At 43.1% G+C, this 17,864-nt stretch overlaps 1 protein-coding gene across 7 annotated transcripts in view; it reads right to left on the bottom strand.

Annotated features, from left to right (window-relative positions):
- Positions 1–17,864, bottom strand: part of Tln2 (talin 2) — a 392,497-nt gene that overhangs the window by 190,165 nt on the left and 184,468 nt on the right. Inside the window, exon 4 of one of the 7 annotated variants that reach the window (XM_033756128.1) lies at positions 9,131–9,169. The exons of the other annotated variants lie outside the window; for them this stretch is intronic. The gene's annotated coding sequence lies outside the window, so the exon portion shown is untranslated. The remainder of the gene's footprint in view (positions 1–9,130; positions 9,170–17,864) is intronic. 7 annotated transcript variants of the gene reach the window in all.

The following is a 17,864-nucleotide window of genomic DNA, read 5'->3' as shown; positions in this document are numbered from 1 at the left end:
TTTACCCAAGTCCTTCCAATCCCCCATATGTGCCTATAATCCTACTGTAGCAGGGCAGAGTGTGAAATACCTATGTTAATATAACTAAACACCTGCCAAGAGGAAACACATTGGTCTTTGTCCTTGTGTTCAAACTCACCCCCTCCTCCCCAAGTTCCCCTCTTTGTGTTCACTGCCCGGCATCAAACACGAGTCACATCATCCTCAGTTTCATCTGTAAACCAGTCGCATAGCACTGGCCACAGACAGCTGATCTTGCTGAAAGGCCACTTTTGTAACCTCTCCCGATAGCGGTGTACCGTTCTCCAGGAGCAGTGTGTAACTTCCTTGGATGAGTCCTCCTCTGGAAAGTAAGTGGTGAGGACCAGGTGACCTCAGAGTGGCCTTTCAGCACCCCGTGTCATGAGAGCTGGGTGAACGTCCTCTCTGGCAGCTGGCCACAGCAGGGACAAAAAGCTACCTGTGATCCAGGTGTTTGGGCTCAGTGGTCTCATGGTGTGCAGGACTTCATAAGTTGGCAAAAGATATCGCGAGGCAGTCGCGAGCATTATTTATTTACCAAATGAAAGTCACAATGCTCTGGCCTGCCCAACTCTTTGGAATCTTCCAGGAAACAAAAGGCCACATCTCAGCCGATAACAGTAAACTACTTGCTATTATTCCAGGCAAAGACTATTTTAACTAAAAACTTTTTAAATTTGCATTTTGTTCAGCTGGAAGAATATTAACAAAAAGAACCACTTGTATTTTCCTAAGCCACAGACAAGACAATTCTGGCAAATGCAAGATAAAATTGTTGATCTGCGAAATTACTTGAGTCCGTAACTTTAAAAGCCTCAAGTGCATGGCCAGCTCTTGTTTTATCTTCCAACTGCTAATGTCCCGTGTATTCTTACGTGTACTATCACCCAACTACTTCAAAGTAATAAGTCACAGGTGTAAGAGGACAGATACTCTTTTTTAAAAAAATTTTTGTTTTTTAAATAGTCAGGATGGATCTCACTATGTTGCCCAGGCTAGTCCCAAACTCCTGGGCTCAAGCGATCCTCCTGCCTCAGCCTCCCAAGTAGCTGAACTGGCTTAATACATGCTCTTTCACTTGCCTCCTAGTGTGTGGGAGAATGTTCTGTTCAGGGGAGAATGCAAGCACATTTTGTAGGGAACTCAGGCCTTATCCACCTGTAGTCTCATGCACCATCTGCTGCCTTCCTCTCCTGTCATGCACCTATGGGCAGGCTGGCCGACCTTCCTCAGCATCTCTTCCCATCTGTCCACTTACATCTCCCAGGCTACAGCAAAATGACATAAGCACGGCATGTCTGAAAGCCAGGCTGGGGACGAAGAAGCAAGAACACGCTGGGTTTCATGTGTCTTTTTCTCTAAAGACAGGTGGCTCCATTTAAAATTCCTCCCTGCCCAGTGACCTCAGCTCCTTCTCCTGCAACAACCCCCAAAACATATGCTGTGGGAGTTCCTGTCCTCGCTTTGCCCTTCCCAGAGCACAGGGCTGGCTGTGTCCCAGCAGCTGCCAGCTTCCTCTGGGCTCTGCAGCAGCCCTGCACTCTAACAGGGGGAGGTTGTGACTGAGGAGCCACGTCACAGCACAGGGCATCTCGTCAGGTTTCCGGCTCTAACCATGGCCTCTGCCTCTTATCCTGAATTCAGGTATAAAGATGACTTAATTAGGTCTCTGGTACTGACAGATTCGAAGCTCACACTGCAGGGACCAAAGTCCTGCTGGACCCCGATGCGGGGGAGGCACAGGCCAGAGACTTGGAAGGTTCCAGGTGTGACTGGAGGACTCCAAAGGAAAGAGCTTGGTAACCAGGAAAGTAGGTCAAGGGTCTGAGTCACACACAGTCTGACACCTGATGTGCACATTTGCCAGTCATCCTGAAAGCTCCACAATACTCCCCTCAGGAAGGAAAAAAAAGGCAATTTGAGATACCATTGGTACAAATAGCTTCCAGATCATCATTATCTAGCAGATAGAGCAAGAGCCTCTCATTAAGATGGACTTCATCTTTCTCAGATGCATTGCTTTTCTCTTATTTGGTCAGTAGATGTCACATGAATGTGGACTTCTTAGTCATTAAAACTCCTTAAAAAAAAAAGTTAAATGTAAAAAAAAAAAAAGTCCTCCCTGCCTTTCCCCATCATGAGCTTATGTGCACCACCCTACACACAGGTCCAGACACCTTCTAACATCACGCCAAGGACTGCCAAGGAATTAAATCTGCGCTCCAGCACTGTGAGAAAAGCACAGCTTTCCCCCTCCTTACCACCAAAAGAGACAGTCTTAAGGCTAACAACACTAGTGAAAAACAACGGAGCTTCCGAGAGAAAGCTACCAATCTGTGGGCTCACGGGTCCCATCCTGGTTGAGACTTCAAGGCTGTGACAAACCCCATCGAGGCCAGAACCCTCCAGCCTTCTGTGGGATCCCAGAAGGATGATTTCCTCTGCTCGGTTAGGTAAGAAGCAAGGAATTTCTGTGTGCTATGGTAACGTTTAAACTCATCGGAAAAGTATATTCCAAGGCTGCTAAGTTGGATTTTCTTAAACTTGGAACAAATGTGGAAAGGAAACATGACCACGGGCAAAGAACGTGAAATGCTGTGAGTCAAAAAGAAGGGCTCGTGCTGGATCTCATGAGTTAGACTTAATGTGGCTATTTGACACTGACACTAATACATTTTTCAGAGCGCAAGACAAAATTAAAAAATACCTCTCATCACAAATGAAGTACACAAACCTAAAAGAAATAGTAAAACCAAAATCAAACAGGTTCTGCATCAAAAGGAAAATTGTCTGACAGTAATCACCTTGCTAAGAAAACAAAAGGATTAGAAGAAAATATCGCATTTTAAAATTTTTGGCCAAATAAATATTGGCAATGACCCTAGCTCTCTACACCAAACGGTGATCTCAGCTTGTGCTTAGATTAAATATGAGTAAAACTTTAGTTTATCTACATAAGATGCATTAAGATTCTACAAAGTTCTATTTTATATAAGAACCAATGGTGAGTAAACTGCGTATCATTACACATGGTAGAAATGTACCTCATAAAAGTTTATACTTGTTATCTGTTAACTAAAAAAAACATGGGGGGGATCATAGAGTGAACCTGTAATCATTATTGAAGCAACCCAGCAAAAGTGTGCTCATAATCTGGTCTCAAGTAAATGTAACTACCTCTAGATCGCCAGGTGAGCTGATTAAGAGAAGTTCCCTTTCTCTTTCACTTAAGAGCTAGCAGATTATCAACGAAAAGAGCAAATGATTTTCCATGTGTCCACAAGCCAATAGCTTCCCTCAAGCTTGACGACAGAAAATCCAAAGGAAGTCTGTTCTACAGTTCTATGGTGTCTACCTACACTAACCTGGTGTGGGAAACCCCATCCCTGAGCGCTTCCATTTTTATGTGACTAACATCTCATTCTTTTCCACTACACCGCAGTTTAAGCAACAAAGGGTTTTGTTAAGATCTCTACTGTCTAAACAGTTATTTCATCTGGATATTAAGTAAAGTAAATCCATTTAGCAAGCGTGCCATGAGGAGAGGAGGCCATATTGATCATCCTGATTAGCCCTGTCAGCCTCGGTAGCCAAGACTGGCTGGCGCTCAGGGCCAGCTGTGCAGGGTGCGCAGACAGCACAATGGGCAACGTCGACAGCCTCTGAGCAATTGGTCTGGGCAGTGATGGATGCGCCACGGGCAGCTTACAGCATTATTAAGGATACACAACTGCCCAGGAGAAACCCAAACTCCATCTTCTTTTATTAAGATAAAGCTGGATTATCCACGATGCAGTGCAGGACTAAGGAAGCTCCTTCTCTCTTTAAGTTTATCATCGACATAGGAAAAAAACGGCAAACAAAAATTCAATTTATATATTAAGAAAAAGGCAACTTAAGCGAATATATACCTGAAAGAGATTATTATTAAAATTAAGAACAGGACATAAAAAAATTCTTCAGGAAACACTAGCAAAAATGATTTCATTCTATGTTAGCTAATCTATATTAACAATGATACTGTTTAAAGGCATGAAGGGAAGAAAAGGGAACCATGGCTGTCTCTGTATTCCTTTTGTGCAAATCAAGAAGCACCTATTTAACAAGTAACTGAAATACAGATCACACTTCAGCCCTTGGCTCCACATACCGGACTGCAGAGAGACTGGATACTGGACCACAAAGCATCCCTCTGAATTTATAATTGAATGAATCAGAAATCACTGGGAAAACAATTCTTCAACATGTACAGACATAGGTACACACTCATTTACTCACATCATTCTCCACTGCTTTTCTCTACACCCCCCAAGTCTCTAATAATTACTTCCTTGTAGGACCAGGAATGAATCATTTTAACTTATCAACCCTCACTTTCCAAGCTGAAACTAATAATAACTACCACATTAATAACCTTGGTGCCGACAAAGCATGAGACTACCCCAGAAGAGTCAATTAAACCGAGCACATAATAGCTGGTAGCATTCATGTTCCAAAAATCGCGTTGCTCCCCAGCACTCTAGTGATGAGTCCCTCTGACCAAGAAAAGCTTTGGTTTATGCAGGGAACCTCCTGGGAAGAAGGGTAGTGGTTTTTTCTACTGGATACCAGCAAGGTCTTCCTAAGGGTGTGCAAATAACACCTAAACTTAGTCAAGTGATTCCCCTTTCCAAATTGGTTCCATGTCCTGAGTCCATCTGTGTCAGAAGTCTCATTGGAAGGATGAGCTTAGAAATTCTGCCTGGAAAACTGGCTGGATTTGCCGATGCCAGAGCTACCCGCAGCTGCTTGCAGACGGGAGGTTCCATTTACACTGGGCAGATTCCTCCGCGGTCAGGGGGTTCTTTATAGCAAATGGGGTGTGTTTGGGGGGAGATGTTCCAAGAAATCTAGTCAAATAACACAATTATAGAAGTAACAAGACGGCAGGAGCTCAGCAGCCGTTTCTCCGCCGTGTAAGTGCCTCCTCTGCCATGGCACGTGACCACGTACCACTGCTGCATAATTGAGTTTCACAGCATGATGACCCAAGCTATCTGGATTTAAACTTCCAACAAACATGGGGTTGTGGGTGCACAAGGGGGCTGAATCAATGCCACCAAGTTTCTGTGTATTTATCTCTATTGACCAAGAAAGCCATTTCCCCTTTGAAAGACAATGTTTTTCTTGTTCTCAGTAACTGTGTTATCAAGTTTATTTCCCGCTCATCCTAATAGCGTGGGCCCACATGCTGTGCCCCAAGTGCTGTGCATCCATTGAACTTCTGAAAAGAGACAGCCATATGCAGCACCCCTCACAGGGCTTTCCATTTTGCTGATGCTCTAACCTAAATCCTTCAGACTGATAACAGTGAACAAGTAAACACTTGAGAGATACCACTGATCCCTTAAGTCTCAAGGTACTAGAGAAACAGGTTTAAGGAATGTGAAAATTCACTTTGACAGAACGAAGGCAACAGGTCTCCATGCCCGTACACCATTTCCAAAGGCTGAGATTAAAAAGACCAGGGAAACTTCTTCCAGTGGTACAAATTTCTGGCAAATCTCCCTGGACAATATATTGATCCAAATTGTAACGGAAGGTATACCAGAACAGAAACACTCCTGCATATGGAAAAGTTTATGGCCCTGATTGTAAACAGTGTAGTTTAAGCCCTAGATAAACTTGGAGTGCTTAAAGAGGGAAGTCAATAGAGACTGACTTTCAATCTCTGCCATCTGGGGATGGTTGTTGCATTAGTTCCCTAAAGCACCATATAAAAATTACCCTAGTGTATTAAAACAATAGGATTTATTCCTTCATAACAACAGAAGCAGGGGTCTGAAATCCAGCTGCTGATGGGATCACATTCCCTTTAAAGGCTCTGGGAAGAATATTTCCTTTCTTCCTCCAGTTTTCCCAGGGCTCCAACTACACACGGTACTGTGGGTGTTTCTTTCTGTGTGTCTTCTCTTCTTAGAAGAACACCAGTGACTACTTAGGGCCCTCCCTAACCTGGTATGATCTCATTTCTATCCTTGATGAGTTAAATCTGCAAAGGCTATTTCCAAATAAGGTCACACTCTGAGTTTTGGGGTACACTCGAATATGAGGGGGACACTATTCAACCCACTGCTCCTCTTAACAAAAAGTCAAGTGGAACTCCAGTGGGAGAATGCAGGATTAGGAGAATCCAGACCACAATGTATGAAGCCATCACTGAAACGAGACATTGGGCTAAGCAAGTGACCTCCCTTAAGGAGGGAAGCAGAAAAAGAGAAGCCAGGACAATGAGCGAGCTCATTCCAACAACTCCTCCAGCTTGCGCCCTTCTCTGAGGGAGCAGAGCAGTGTCGCCACCAGCAGATAGGGAAAGCAAATGATATTTTGTTTTCAGAATTTTGCAATGTTGCCTCTCTTCCTGCACCTCCAACTCAATAAAGATATATAGCCAACATATGCTTCCCCCTTCATTGTTATGCTCAGTTAAAAAACCAAACATTTTGGCATCTAAGCAACATTCATTAATTCCAACTGAGAAAAGAAAACAGGGCACAGCCCGGTGTGGTGGCGCACGCCTGTAATCCCAGCACTTGGGAGGCTGAGGCAGGAGGATCGCTGTGAGTTCGAGACCAGCCTGGGCTACAGAGTGAGTTCCAGGTCAGTCTCGACTATACAGGGAGACCCTGTCTCAAAAAACCAAAAAACAAAACAAAACAAAACAAAAAAAAAGAAAACAGGGCACAGGGTAGATCACAGCTACAAAAGCTAATTTGTTTTCCAAGCTATTCTACAAAAATTGAAAGCTCAACTCTTCAGACCTGTAAACTGGTTTGTATGTCATGAGTTTCACTTGTAAATTAACTTGTAGCATGAACACCCAGCTCTATAAAGAAGACTGTGTGAACCAGGCTTGTTTCCTAATTTAACCTTTCTTCCGAAAAACACAAAGCTAGGAAAGGGTTTCAACACCTTCAGCATGGTAACATCCTAAAAACTAACATTGGGAGAAATAGATTGGAAAGCTTTGGAAACCCCTTGCACATTCACACATCTCTGGGTTTGAGGATTCAGACGTCCTCCTAGTGACACAAAGCATTTCCAAGAAGGAAACCATTAAAGGTCTGCCTCATTTGGCCGCTGTTCTCTACCATTCTCCAGTGAAGGGAGAGGGCCCCCGTCTGCTTAGGTCACAAGGAGTAGGACACAGCCCCTACCCAAGGACTCCATGCAAACCTCTGTCCATCAGCGTCTCCCCCAACATGCACACAGGTGCCTCCGACCAGACAACCAACTCACAGTAATCACTTCCAGACCCTCTGACCAGGAGCTCCTACTTAGCGCTCAGTCACTACTCAGTCTACAGTGGGTCACCAATTCACAGTACGGGTGCATGGGTCTGTGAGCGGCCTTTTCTGTCATGGAGCAGAGGGAAGAGTACCAAGTGGGAAGAGAAGAGTTAAGTAAAACTAGTCTTTCAAATCTATACCAGAAAACCATCTACGAAGTGGGCATAGTACTGTCAGAATACCCACACAGATATGAAGGAATAGGGGAAGATTTGCAAACTACATTTCAAGTTTACTGAAACACTATAAAAACATTTCCAAGAGCTTAGACCAGTACCATCACCTGGCTCCTACTATAAAGGCAAATGCTTATCTACAGACTCATAAAGTAGGAATCCCCTAAGACAGCTGATCTCCTTCAAGATTACTTCTTTTCAGAAAGGACTTTCCATCTGCAAAGTTTGTCTACAAACTCTACTCCTGGTTCCATCCTGCACAGCTACAGAGTATATGTCTCCTTACTACTGGAAGGTCTACATTCTTTCCTGCCTGTTTCCAACGTGGGCACATCTTCCTTTTCTTTGCATTTGTTTTAAAAGTTTAAGGGAAACAAAAAAGAACAGAGCCCCAGAGGAAGGCCGCGCAGAGTAACAGCCACATCAAACTGGTAGGTGGCAGCTGGGACACCTGACTGGGAGGTCAGGGGTTGGGGTGGGACAGGGCCATGGCTTTGTGAGATGACTTTCTGGTGCAGCTTGCCCAGTCGTGACATAGGAGAGGGCCCAGCATACGGCCCTGTGACAGCTGTGTCTCTTCTCTCTCCAGGTCTGCCAGCAGCTCTGTGTAAATGTGTAATCGATGATAGGTGAGTGGCCCGGTATATCAGATTAGAAGAGTAAAATGTCAGTGTCAGCCAGACTGACAAGCCAACACCAGAAACTGGTATCGCCAGGAGTCCAGGGGATGGCCTTAAGGGCACACCATGCCAAAGACACAGCAGTCATCTGCCCAGCCCTCTGGACTCGCCCACACACAAAGGTGGTGACACCAACTTGGCCTTGCTAACTTCTGCTCGCTGCTTGGACACATTTCAGCTGCTGAACAATTTCCTCTAAACTGCACTAAGCTGACAGGCTAAATAAAATGCGTCTGACCCCACTCCAGACAATGCCCATGCAGAGGGATTTAAAATGGACAGTCTAAACAATCTGAGCTTGCATTCAACCCCCAACCCCAATGAGGTCTCTTTCCCAGCATGCAGCATTGCCTGGCCAATTCTGAACAGCAAGGAAGCCCTACATGAAGACGCACAGGCAAATATCACCTACTGCTTTGCCGGGACAGGGACAGGAAATCTCTACACTGCTCTTTTGAAAAAGTAATTATTATTTTTTAAGAGCTTTCTAAGAAAGTATGAGATTAATGAGACAACTCAGTAAAAGCAAAATTTTTGAAAACAGAAGTTGAACATCATGAAACACATAGAGGTGGGATAGGAAAGGTTCTCCAATTTCACAGGAGAGCTCCAGTGAAATTACCCAGAGGGGGAAAAAAATCAGGGAGGAACTCACTCCATCACAAGGAGCCTTGACTATATACTAGCAAGAAACAGTTCCTTAGAAAAGAAAAGAAAAGATAAAGAAAATGTTGCAAAACGCAAGGACCCGAGTTCAATCCCCGATAACAAAAAAAAAAAAAAAAGTTGCAGCATTGAAAACCTGCTTCTCAGACAGTAAAACCACTCATAAAGCTCAAATAATTACATGTTCATACTGCCCTGGGATTAACAGATAAATAAAGATATAATGCCTAGTTAGTGCACATACAACATTCATACTTACATCTACGTGACTCAGTTGTCCAAGTCACACCACGGAGGCCTAAGTGAAAACAATGCAAAAAAAAAAAAAGTCAAGGAGATTCCACAATGGGAAAAACAAAACCACTGTAAAATACAGTCAGAATATCAGCTATGAACTTTGAAGTCATTTTTGCAGAATATAAACAAAAGACAGTAGGAAACAGGGAGATAGATGGTTTACAAATGGGAAAGGGAACAAGACATGGAAGGAGAAGGGAGCCTGGGAAAGAGAGGAAGGGGATATAAAAAGAATTAGGAGGTGTCATGTACCAGCACCAACTCTTCACCATGAATATAATCATTATGTACCACAAACGTATAATAAAAGGAAAAAGAGAAAAATAACTATTTTTGTAAAATATGACATAAGGTTACTACTGTCTACCAGAAATAAGTTACTTAAAACTAAAAACTTGAGGGGGGAAAAAAGCAAATATTATAACACAAAATGGTTAAAGAATAGTAATACATTTTTCGTAATAGAACAAATGGAAATGGCAAGGAAATAAGCAGGTAAGGGTCATCCTCAGAAACATCTTTGAAGTGCAAATCCGAACAAGATTAATCTCCATTCCATTAACAGGTGTCTGAACAAGGACTACACAGGGACACAGCCCCCTCTAGAACAGGTAACATTGTTTGGTGAGTGACATGACCACACTTCTTAAGGATCATAAATGCGGTCACACTCCTGTGACTAATCATTTCATTTCTGAAAGTTTGCTGAAATCAAAGTCATCGCTGTTCTGTTCACAGGCAGGATACAAAATGACCTGAGGGACACACCTCCAGTCTAAAAGGGTGACAGACTACTTCTTAAATGTTAACAGTGAATTTTATTAGCTTTAAATTCCGGCTTTGTAGATAATTTATAATTCGCTACATTTTGATTTTCTGCAACACACATATAGGGCAGATGGTCAAAAAAATTAACCCCTTCTTAACCAACGTGGCAAATTAAAAGCCACCCATCAACAGGCAGCCTATATCCAACACTTCATGACAGGCCTACCAGGGTAAGCTTGTTTGTTCTTAATCTGTGCAAGTCTGTAACCACGTATTTAAACATAGCATGGGCCATGGAAATATGAGTACAAAAAGAGAGGTTTGGTATGAACATTCAGTAGAAGGCTGTTCTGAATCACTAATATGGAAAATACTTCCACAATCAGACAATAGATATCAATCAACAGAGCAGAATTTTTTTTTACTATAACGTCAGGACTCAGATAATTTTATTTTTTTCTTTCTCTCATTGAGTTTATTGGGACATTTTAGGTATACAGTACAGTTACATTCATCATTGGGATCTTGTACCTTTACATGACAGGTCTTGGTTCTCATTTTTTCCCCTTGTCCCTGCCCTCCCTTCACCCCTCCTCACCTCCCCATTTACACACACTTTATTTCCATTTTTTCACTTTCTCATATATTTTTCCCTTTATTACCTTTCCCCTACCCTTCCCACTTTCCCTACACCTTTAGCCCTTTTCTTCCTATTTCACAGTCAATTATATCATTAGGATCTTATGTACTATTACAGTTTTTCACACCAGAGAAACTATTCAGTATTTGCATATGTGTGACTTATTTATTTCACTTAGGAGTATATCCTCAATATGTATACATTTTCCTATGAATGAAACTAATTTCTCATTCTTTATGGCCGAGTAGTATTCCATTTTATAGAAAAACCACATCTTCTTTATCCAGTCTCCAACTGATGGGCAAATGGGCTGTTGCCAAGTTTTAGTGATTCCAAACTGGGCCGCTATAAACATAGGCATGCATATATCACTGTGATATGATTCTTTTAATTCTTTTGGAAAGATACCCAGCAGAGGGATGGCTGGGTCAAATGGAACCTCTAGTCCCAGCACTTTGAGGTATCTCCATATTGATTGAGGACTCAGATAATTTTAAAAAGCCCTTTAAATACACACTGAACTTTAAAAACTCCAGCCTAGAAACTCTAGGTCCCATAACAAGACACTGATGCAGGATGGAAAGAGGCTTTGGTTATGCAGTCAGAACCACATTCAGGGACACCTGTTTAAGCTGTGATTGAGGTCAAGATTTAAATGTGTGTAGTTTAAGACTTTTTATGGTTGTTAGTTTTAAATGACTAGCGAAAATTAAAATTGTTTGATGATATTCTAAGTCCAGTTGTGTCAAGCAAGTAAGCTTTCTTACGCATTCCTTCTATAACAGAAAAGGGAAGGTATTTTTGAGTACAAAAAAGGTGGGGTCAGGACAAGAAGGAAAGAATGAGAAAAGCAGAAATCCCCCTCCCCAGAAAAGGCTACTTCAATTTCCAAGCAGCAAAACCGAAAATCTGCAAGTTTTAAATTCAGATGCTTCTATGACTAATTACAAGATCAATGCAATAATTTAAAAAGCCTTTACCTGCCACACAGGATGTGATCAAAGGACAGAAAATTAATTAAAATTCTTAGACATACTGTTCCAAATAAAACCACCTAGTAAAGCACTGTAAGTTCCAAAATAAAGGAAAATAGCTAATACATAATTCAGCAAACGTTCACTGAACTGGCTGATAAATTTTCTGCTATAGCAGCAGGGCAAAAGTATCACTTTTGGATACAGTGGGCTTGATACTTTTTAAAAGCATCATTACTGACATTCAATAAACTCCACATAAAGTACACTTGTAAGTTTTATATGTGCATATATCCACCTGTGGAATCATCATGACAACCGAGATAAGGAGCACAGCCCTTACCCCGCACTTTTCCTAGGTCCCTTTGTAATGCTCCTCCCAACTCCTGCCTCCACTATCCTCAGGCAAACACTAATTCATTTCCTGTCACTATATGCTAGTGTGTGTTTCTGGAATTTTGCATGCAAGAAATCAAACAGCACATACTGTTTTCACTTGGCTTTTTTCACTCAGCGTCATTATTTCAGGACCAATCCCTGTTGCGTATACCAGTACCTCGTTTCATGTATTGCTTAGTCTTATTCCCTTGAATGGACAGAACAGAATTTACTGACCCTTTCAATGCAGATAGACAACTGGGTAGTTTCCAAGTTTGGGCCATGTGTAATATAGCTCAGAGTAGCAAGTGCATGGGACCAAGGCTGCCTTTAGCATTCACATGCACATTATCACAAGGACAGAGCTTATCTCTGTCTGGAGTAAACACTGAGAATGAGAAGGACCACGGCTGGGACACATGTTAGGTGTACGTTTAACTTCCGCAGCGATTGCCAAACTGTTTTCCAAAGAGGTTTTCCAGTCCTACCAGCACCAAGTGAGTTCTGTTTGTTCCATATGGGCTGTATGAATGCTTGTAAAACAAAGGATCCCTTCTCTGCACAATACATAGCAAATGTAGACTCTATTTCACAGGAACTGGAGCATAACTTGACCATTAAGGTACTTCTTAAATTCCAGCCTTCTCCCTACAGTACGCATTATAATGAAAAGCAGCAAAGCACTTCCCTAAGAGTAAGCATGTGCATTCATTCGGTGTTTATCATGGGCCTGATTCTGGGCAGTCCATCTGTAACCCTGCCACGACAACCCTATGAGGGTAGCTACTAAAACTAAACCGCTTCCATTTTACAGGTGAGAAAACTTAAGACAGAGAAATTATCCAGGTCAATGAGTTAATTACTAAGGATTTGAATGAAGAAGTCTGAGCCCTGTTCTCCTATCTGTAACCTCTGTGCCCATCTACATATTCTTAAGTGCTGGTTACCTGTCACACAAAACTAGGAGCTAACCCTAATATTCCTTTCCAGAGATAACTGATTTTGACCTTTTGACATCATGGAATGAAGCCTGGAATATCATTTTGCACAGAAGACTCTTAAGTGAATGTTGAAACCTACAATATCAACATTTCTACATCATGTATTATCATCAGAGCAATGACAGAAGGAATATTCATTACTTCAATCCAGTGGATGTTACCTATTGGATGCAAAATCAGTCCTAAATCAATATGTCAAACAATATGGTCTACTTTTAAAACAGCACTTTTCTTGTAGAAATAAGAAAAAAAAAATCGCGAGAGTAGGTATATTCATTATCCACTCTTAGGCTGCTGTGGTTTATAAAATCCAACGAAATTACTAAAAGGCCTTACTTACCATAAAGACCCAGTCTGGAAGATAACCAGGTCAGCAATGTGTTGTGTTTTAAAAACATTTTGGCATTTGTTGCCACGGTTTTAAAAGCATTAAAAACAAGAGGAGGGTCACTGCGCAGCCACCTCTCTGTCTACTCAAGAGTGCAGCAGGGACCAAGGATAGTGCTTACATTACGAAAAAAGCACGGAAAACAACATTTCTTAGCAATAGCAGACTGTGACATTGACTAGATCATACAGACTATTGATTCATAAGCAAAAAGAAAAAGAAAAAAGGTTGGAAAAAATTAATTGGCATGCTGACAAGAGAGAAGGAAATTGCTCTATTAGCAAAACCACGGAAAAGTAGAGGGATCATGAAGTGAATGAAGGAGGACTGTTGAATGACAAATCAACACATGTTTAATACCCAGTGGATGCAAAACCAGGCTGGGGTGGGCGTGTGGGTGAAAAAGTGGTTAGGTACAAAAAACATAAACCAAAAACTACACCACCAAGCCGGGGAAATAGCTTTTACTTCAGAATAAAATCATGATGGACTCAGTCTGAGATGAAGGTTCTCCACTGATCTTGGCTATCACAGACTGAGTGTGAGTACTATTTAAGTACTTCCAAAATGCCAGCTCAATGCCAGCTCACCTAATCTTCACAAAAGCTGGGGGCGGGCAGATAATGCCCTTATCTCCACTTCCCTGAGTACTGGACTGACCAGGACAAGTTCTGTGACTTATTCCTGACCCACAGCCAATAAACATCACGTTAGGACTCCAGCATGGCTATGTTCAACTCCAAAGCTGAACTCTCCACAGCTTTTAAAAACACGGGAGGATGATCCCTTCTTCAGGCAATAAGGGTCTGGAAGGCTTCCTGCAGGAAGGCCTGGAGTGTCCCACGAAACTCCTGGGAGGAGGCAAGAGTATTATAGGAGAAGGAAAGGGCGTGGTCAGAGGCTGAAAAATGCTCCCGGAACAAGAATAGGAATAACCTTTATGAAGGCAAAATCTGGCCATCAGCATCTCAATCGTGTAATGATAGGACAAATTGAGATTGTGCACCACATGACAGCACACAGAAGGAACAGTGTCATTCCTGATAGTCCTGCCCGGACTGCTGCTATAGTTTGGATACTGAACGCACCACCCACGGGTTCCCGTGTTAGGAGCAGAGACCTCCACGCGGCAGGGCTGAGAGGTGGTGTGGGGGACTCTACAAAGGGCAGTCCAGCAGGTCACTGAGGCTGGTGCCCTGGGAAGGAATTGGTGTAGTTCTCCTGGTAGTCCTTTTGTTTTTTTGGTACTGGAGATCAGACTCAGGTCCTTGCGCTTGCGAAGCAGGCAGTGGATCACTGAGCTAAATAAATCCCCGGCTCCCCTGATTAGTTCTTACAAGCAGGTTGCGATAAAGAAACAAGACAGGCCCCTTTTGGTCTCTTGCTTCCTATCTTGCCATGTGAACTCTTGCTCTCTTGTGGCCTCCTGCCCCAATGCCATTTTCCATGATGTGTTGAATCAAGGGGGCCCTGCCACAGTCAGTCCCATGCTGTGTGGCCATTCAGCACTCAAAACTGAGCTAAATGGCCTTTTTTTTCTCACTATAAAGTACTCAGCTTCAGGTATTTTGTTGTGGGAATGGAAAATGGACTAACAGAGATGTATAACCTGAATTCAAAAAAGAGGAAAAGTGGAAAAGGACTAAAGACACATGATAAGTAGGTATAACACATGATTGTGAACTTTTTCCTTCTGCTACAAAAGGACATGACCAGGACATTTTGTGAAACTCAAGTAATGTCTGAGGATTAGATGTTGTAATCTTGATGATTGCACTGTGGTTATGTTCAAGAATGTCCTCTTCTAGAAAATATCTGCTAAAATAAGTAATTGTGAATGACTGTGCATTAGGTCAGCAACTCAATCAGATGGTTCAAGAACCATTCACTGTGCCTGTTTAGTATCTGATGGTTTCAAAAACTAAATTAAAGTTTTTCCCCAAAAAAAGGCTATATATCATAAAGCAGGAAGCATGGCGAGGAGTATCATAGGGACAGTATTTACCTTTGCTCCTCATCCACCCCTAAAGCAAGCACCTCTGCCACCACCCACAGCTCTGCACACTGCTCTCTGCTCCTGCCTTCCCCTGCACGGTTGCAATTTCTGAAAGAACACTCTGCAGAGAGACCTTTGGTACTAGTCTGCTACCTCATCAGCTGGTGGCCAAGGTGACACATGTCTTCTCTGTTGATGAAGCAGGATTTCACTTTCTAGTCCTTAATTGTTGGCTCAGCAATGGGCCAAGCTGCTACTTTAGTTGGCTCCCTTGCCCAGTGGTACCTCTCTATTCCCTCCTCTGTCCTAGTCACCTCTTCTGCCTCTCTGTACCCTTCCCTGGTCAGTCTCCCCTGCTTGGAGGGCTTGCATTCACCAGCTCTGCAGACAGAGGCCAGACTTCTCTGTACTTCTTTTTTTGTTTTGTTTTTTGTTTTTTGTTTTTTGAGACAGGGTCTTACTATGTAGTTGAGACCAACCTGGAACTCACTATGTAGCCCAGGCTGGTCTCGAACTCACAGCGCTCCTGGCTCAGCCTCCCGAGTGCTGGGATTACAGGCATGCGCCACCACGTCCAGCTTTCTCCGTACTTCTTATCCAAGTCAATTCCCTATCTCCCCAACATCATTCACAGTCATACAAACTTTTCACAGTCCAAAATGAGCTCATCACCTCTGCCCCTGTCCTCACTCCTTCCAAACCTACTCCCCTCCTGGGGTCCTAATCTTAGTAGCACTGCCATTCACCCAATTGCCAAACCCAGAAATGGGAGAAACATCCTTGATACCACCCTCTCCCACCACCCTCCCACATCCAGTTACCCACATTCAGGAGACTTTAACTCCCTAGTAACTCTCAAATATGTACCCTACTCCAGCTCTAAAATAGTATCAACCAAGATATTGTAAAAACTTGATAACTGGGCTCCACATTTCTTACTAAACTTTATTCAATATAGCCTCCATTGGTAATCTGGAAATTCAAATTTGACTTGAGCTCACTCAGCTACAACCACATGGTAGAGACCCACTATCCTTAGGACAAAGAGGAAATCCCTTACTACATATTACAAGATCTACTACAACCCCAACTCTCTTATCTTAAACCCTCTGTATCAAGTGTCTTGAAATGTTTTGTTCCCCCCGTGACAGACAACATTCCCAACATGTAGCAGAATGCCCAATACACTGTCAAAACTCAATAAGCATATATTGCATGACACTGGGTAAGATGGAAAGATGTTAAAGGAGCTTAACACTACACAAGCCAACTCTTGAGCTATACCAAAGTATTAAGCACACAACTTAAATTGTTTGCAGTAGCCGAACAAAAATGTCAGAGTCTGCTTAAAATGACTGGTGGTATAAGTTCAAGGTCTCTGAGGCTAGACATTAGGGAGGAAGGAAGGGGACACACCTCTCAGGCAGGCTGAGTTATACCCCAGCTCACTGTCATACACAGTGTGTGGGGTACGCTGTTCATGGTGTGCTTATAGTAAATACAACAGGAAGAGGGAGGTAGAGGTTAAGGACACCGCACACACCAACACAGACACACATATGTACACACACACGGGTCTGCCAGCTGCTCTACAAAGGGGTCAAATAAACACTAAGGAATGAAGGACAAGTTATAGGACAAAAGAGGGAGACTATCTATAAAACCTCACTTGACACCCCACAACACCAAAGGATCATTCTGAATCTTTTATTTATCATTCTGTGTATTTTCTGTGAAGCTCCACTGAGACACAGCCATTTGGAAGCATGTGACGCTTTCCTAAGACCAGAGGTGAACATGCTCCCAATGACTGTCAGCCCCTTCATCTTGGGTACTGCTGCGAAGTCAAAGGAGAGATAGAGTCAAGAAAGAAAATTGCAAAGGCAACAGAACTGAGGCCATGTGAGCTTAAAAGCACCACGGAATGGAATCAGTAACCTCATTAAGGAGGTGGGCTGCTGTGGGTGGGCTGCGGAGATCCTGTCAGGCCTGAGGCCCGGGTCTTGATGTCTGGGTGACAAATAAAAAGCTACTGTGACTTCTGTGACCTCGTGACTGCTCTGATGCCTATTAAGCATTAAAAGAGATGTTTTCCCTGAAGGAAAGAGAAAGTCTAATGGGACTCCAAGGGCAAACGAAGGGCAGGCTGAAGCCCCACAAGCAGAGGAAGAAAGTAGCCTCCGAGAGACGCCGCATCAGGGGCAAGGAAATTGCTGCTGTGAAGGGACACAAGTAGACTCGCCACATGGAAAAGACATTGGGAGAGGAGAAAGGACTCGTCCAGGTACCCATGGAATGGCGGTGACACTGTCAAAGCAGATGTGTACCTCAGAGCCCACACGGGCCTGTGTGCACTACGTGCCATCCCTCAGCAGGGAGGGCACCACTAACTCTACTCTACAGAGCCAGGCACACAGAAAGGGCAGAACGTACAAACCAGCGAAGGGGCAGGGAGAGGACTTGTACCCAGGCCTATCCTATTTCAAGATCAATGACCTTCTGTTTGCAGCACCCTTTTTAGTATTGTTTCTGTTCACTCACTTGTGACTTG

Source organism: Fukomys damarensis, unplaced genomic scaffold, assembly GCF_012274545.1.
Source record: "Fukomys damarensis isolate Sample0158 unplaced genomic scaffold, DMR_v1.0_HiC HiC_scaffold_25, whole genome shotgun sequence".
Classification (NCBI taxonomy): domain Eukaryota; kingdom Metazoa; phylum Chordata; class Mammalia; order Rodentia; family Bathyergidae; genus Fukomys; species Fukomys damarensis.
Note: the sequence above shows the minus strand (reverse complement) of the source record. Positions and strands in the feature narration are given on the sequence as shown.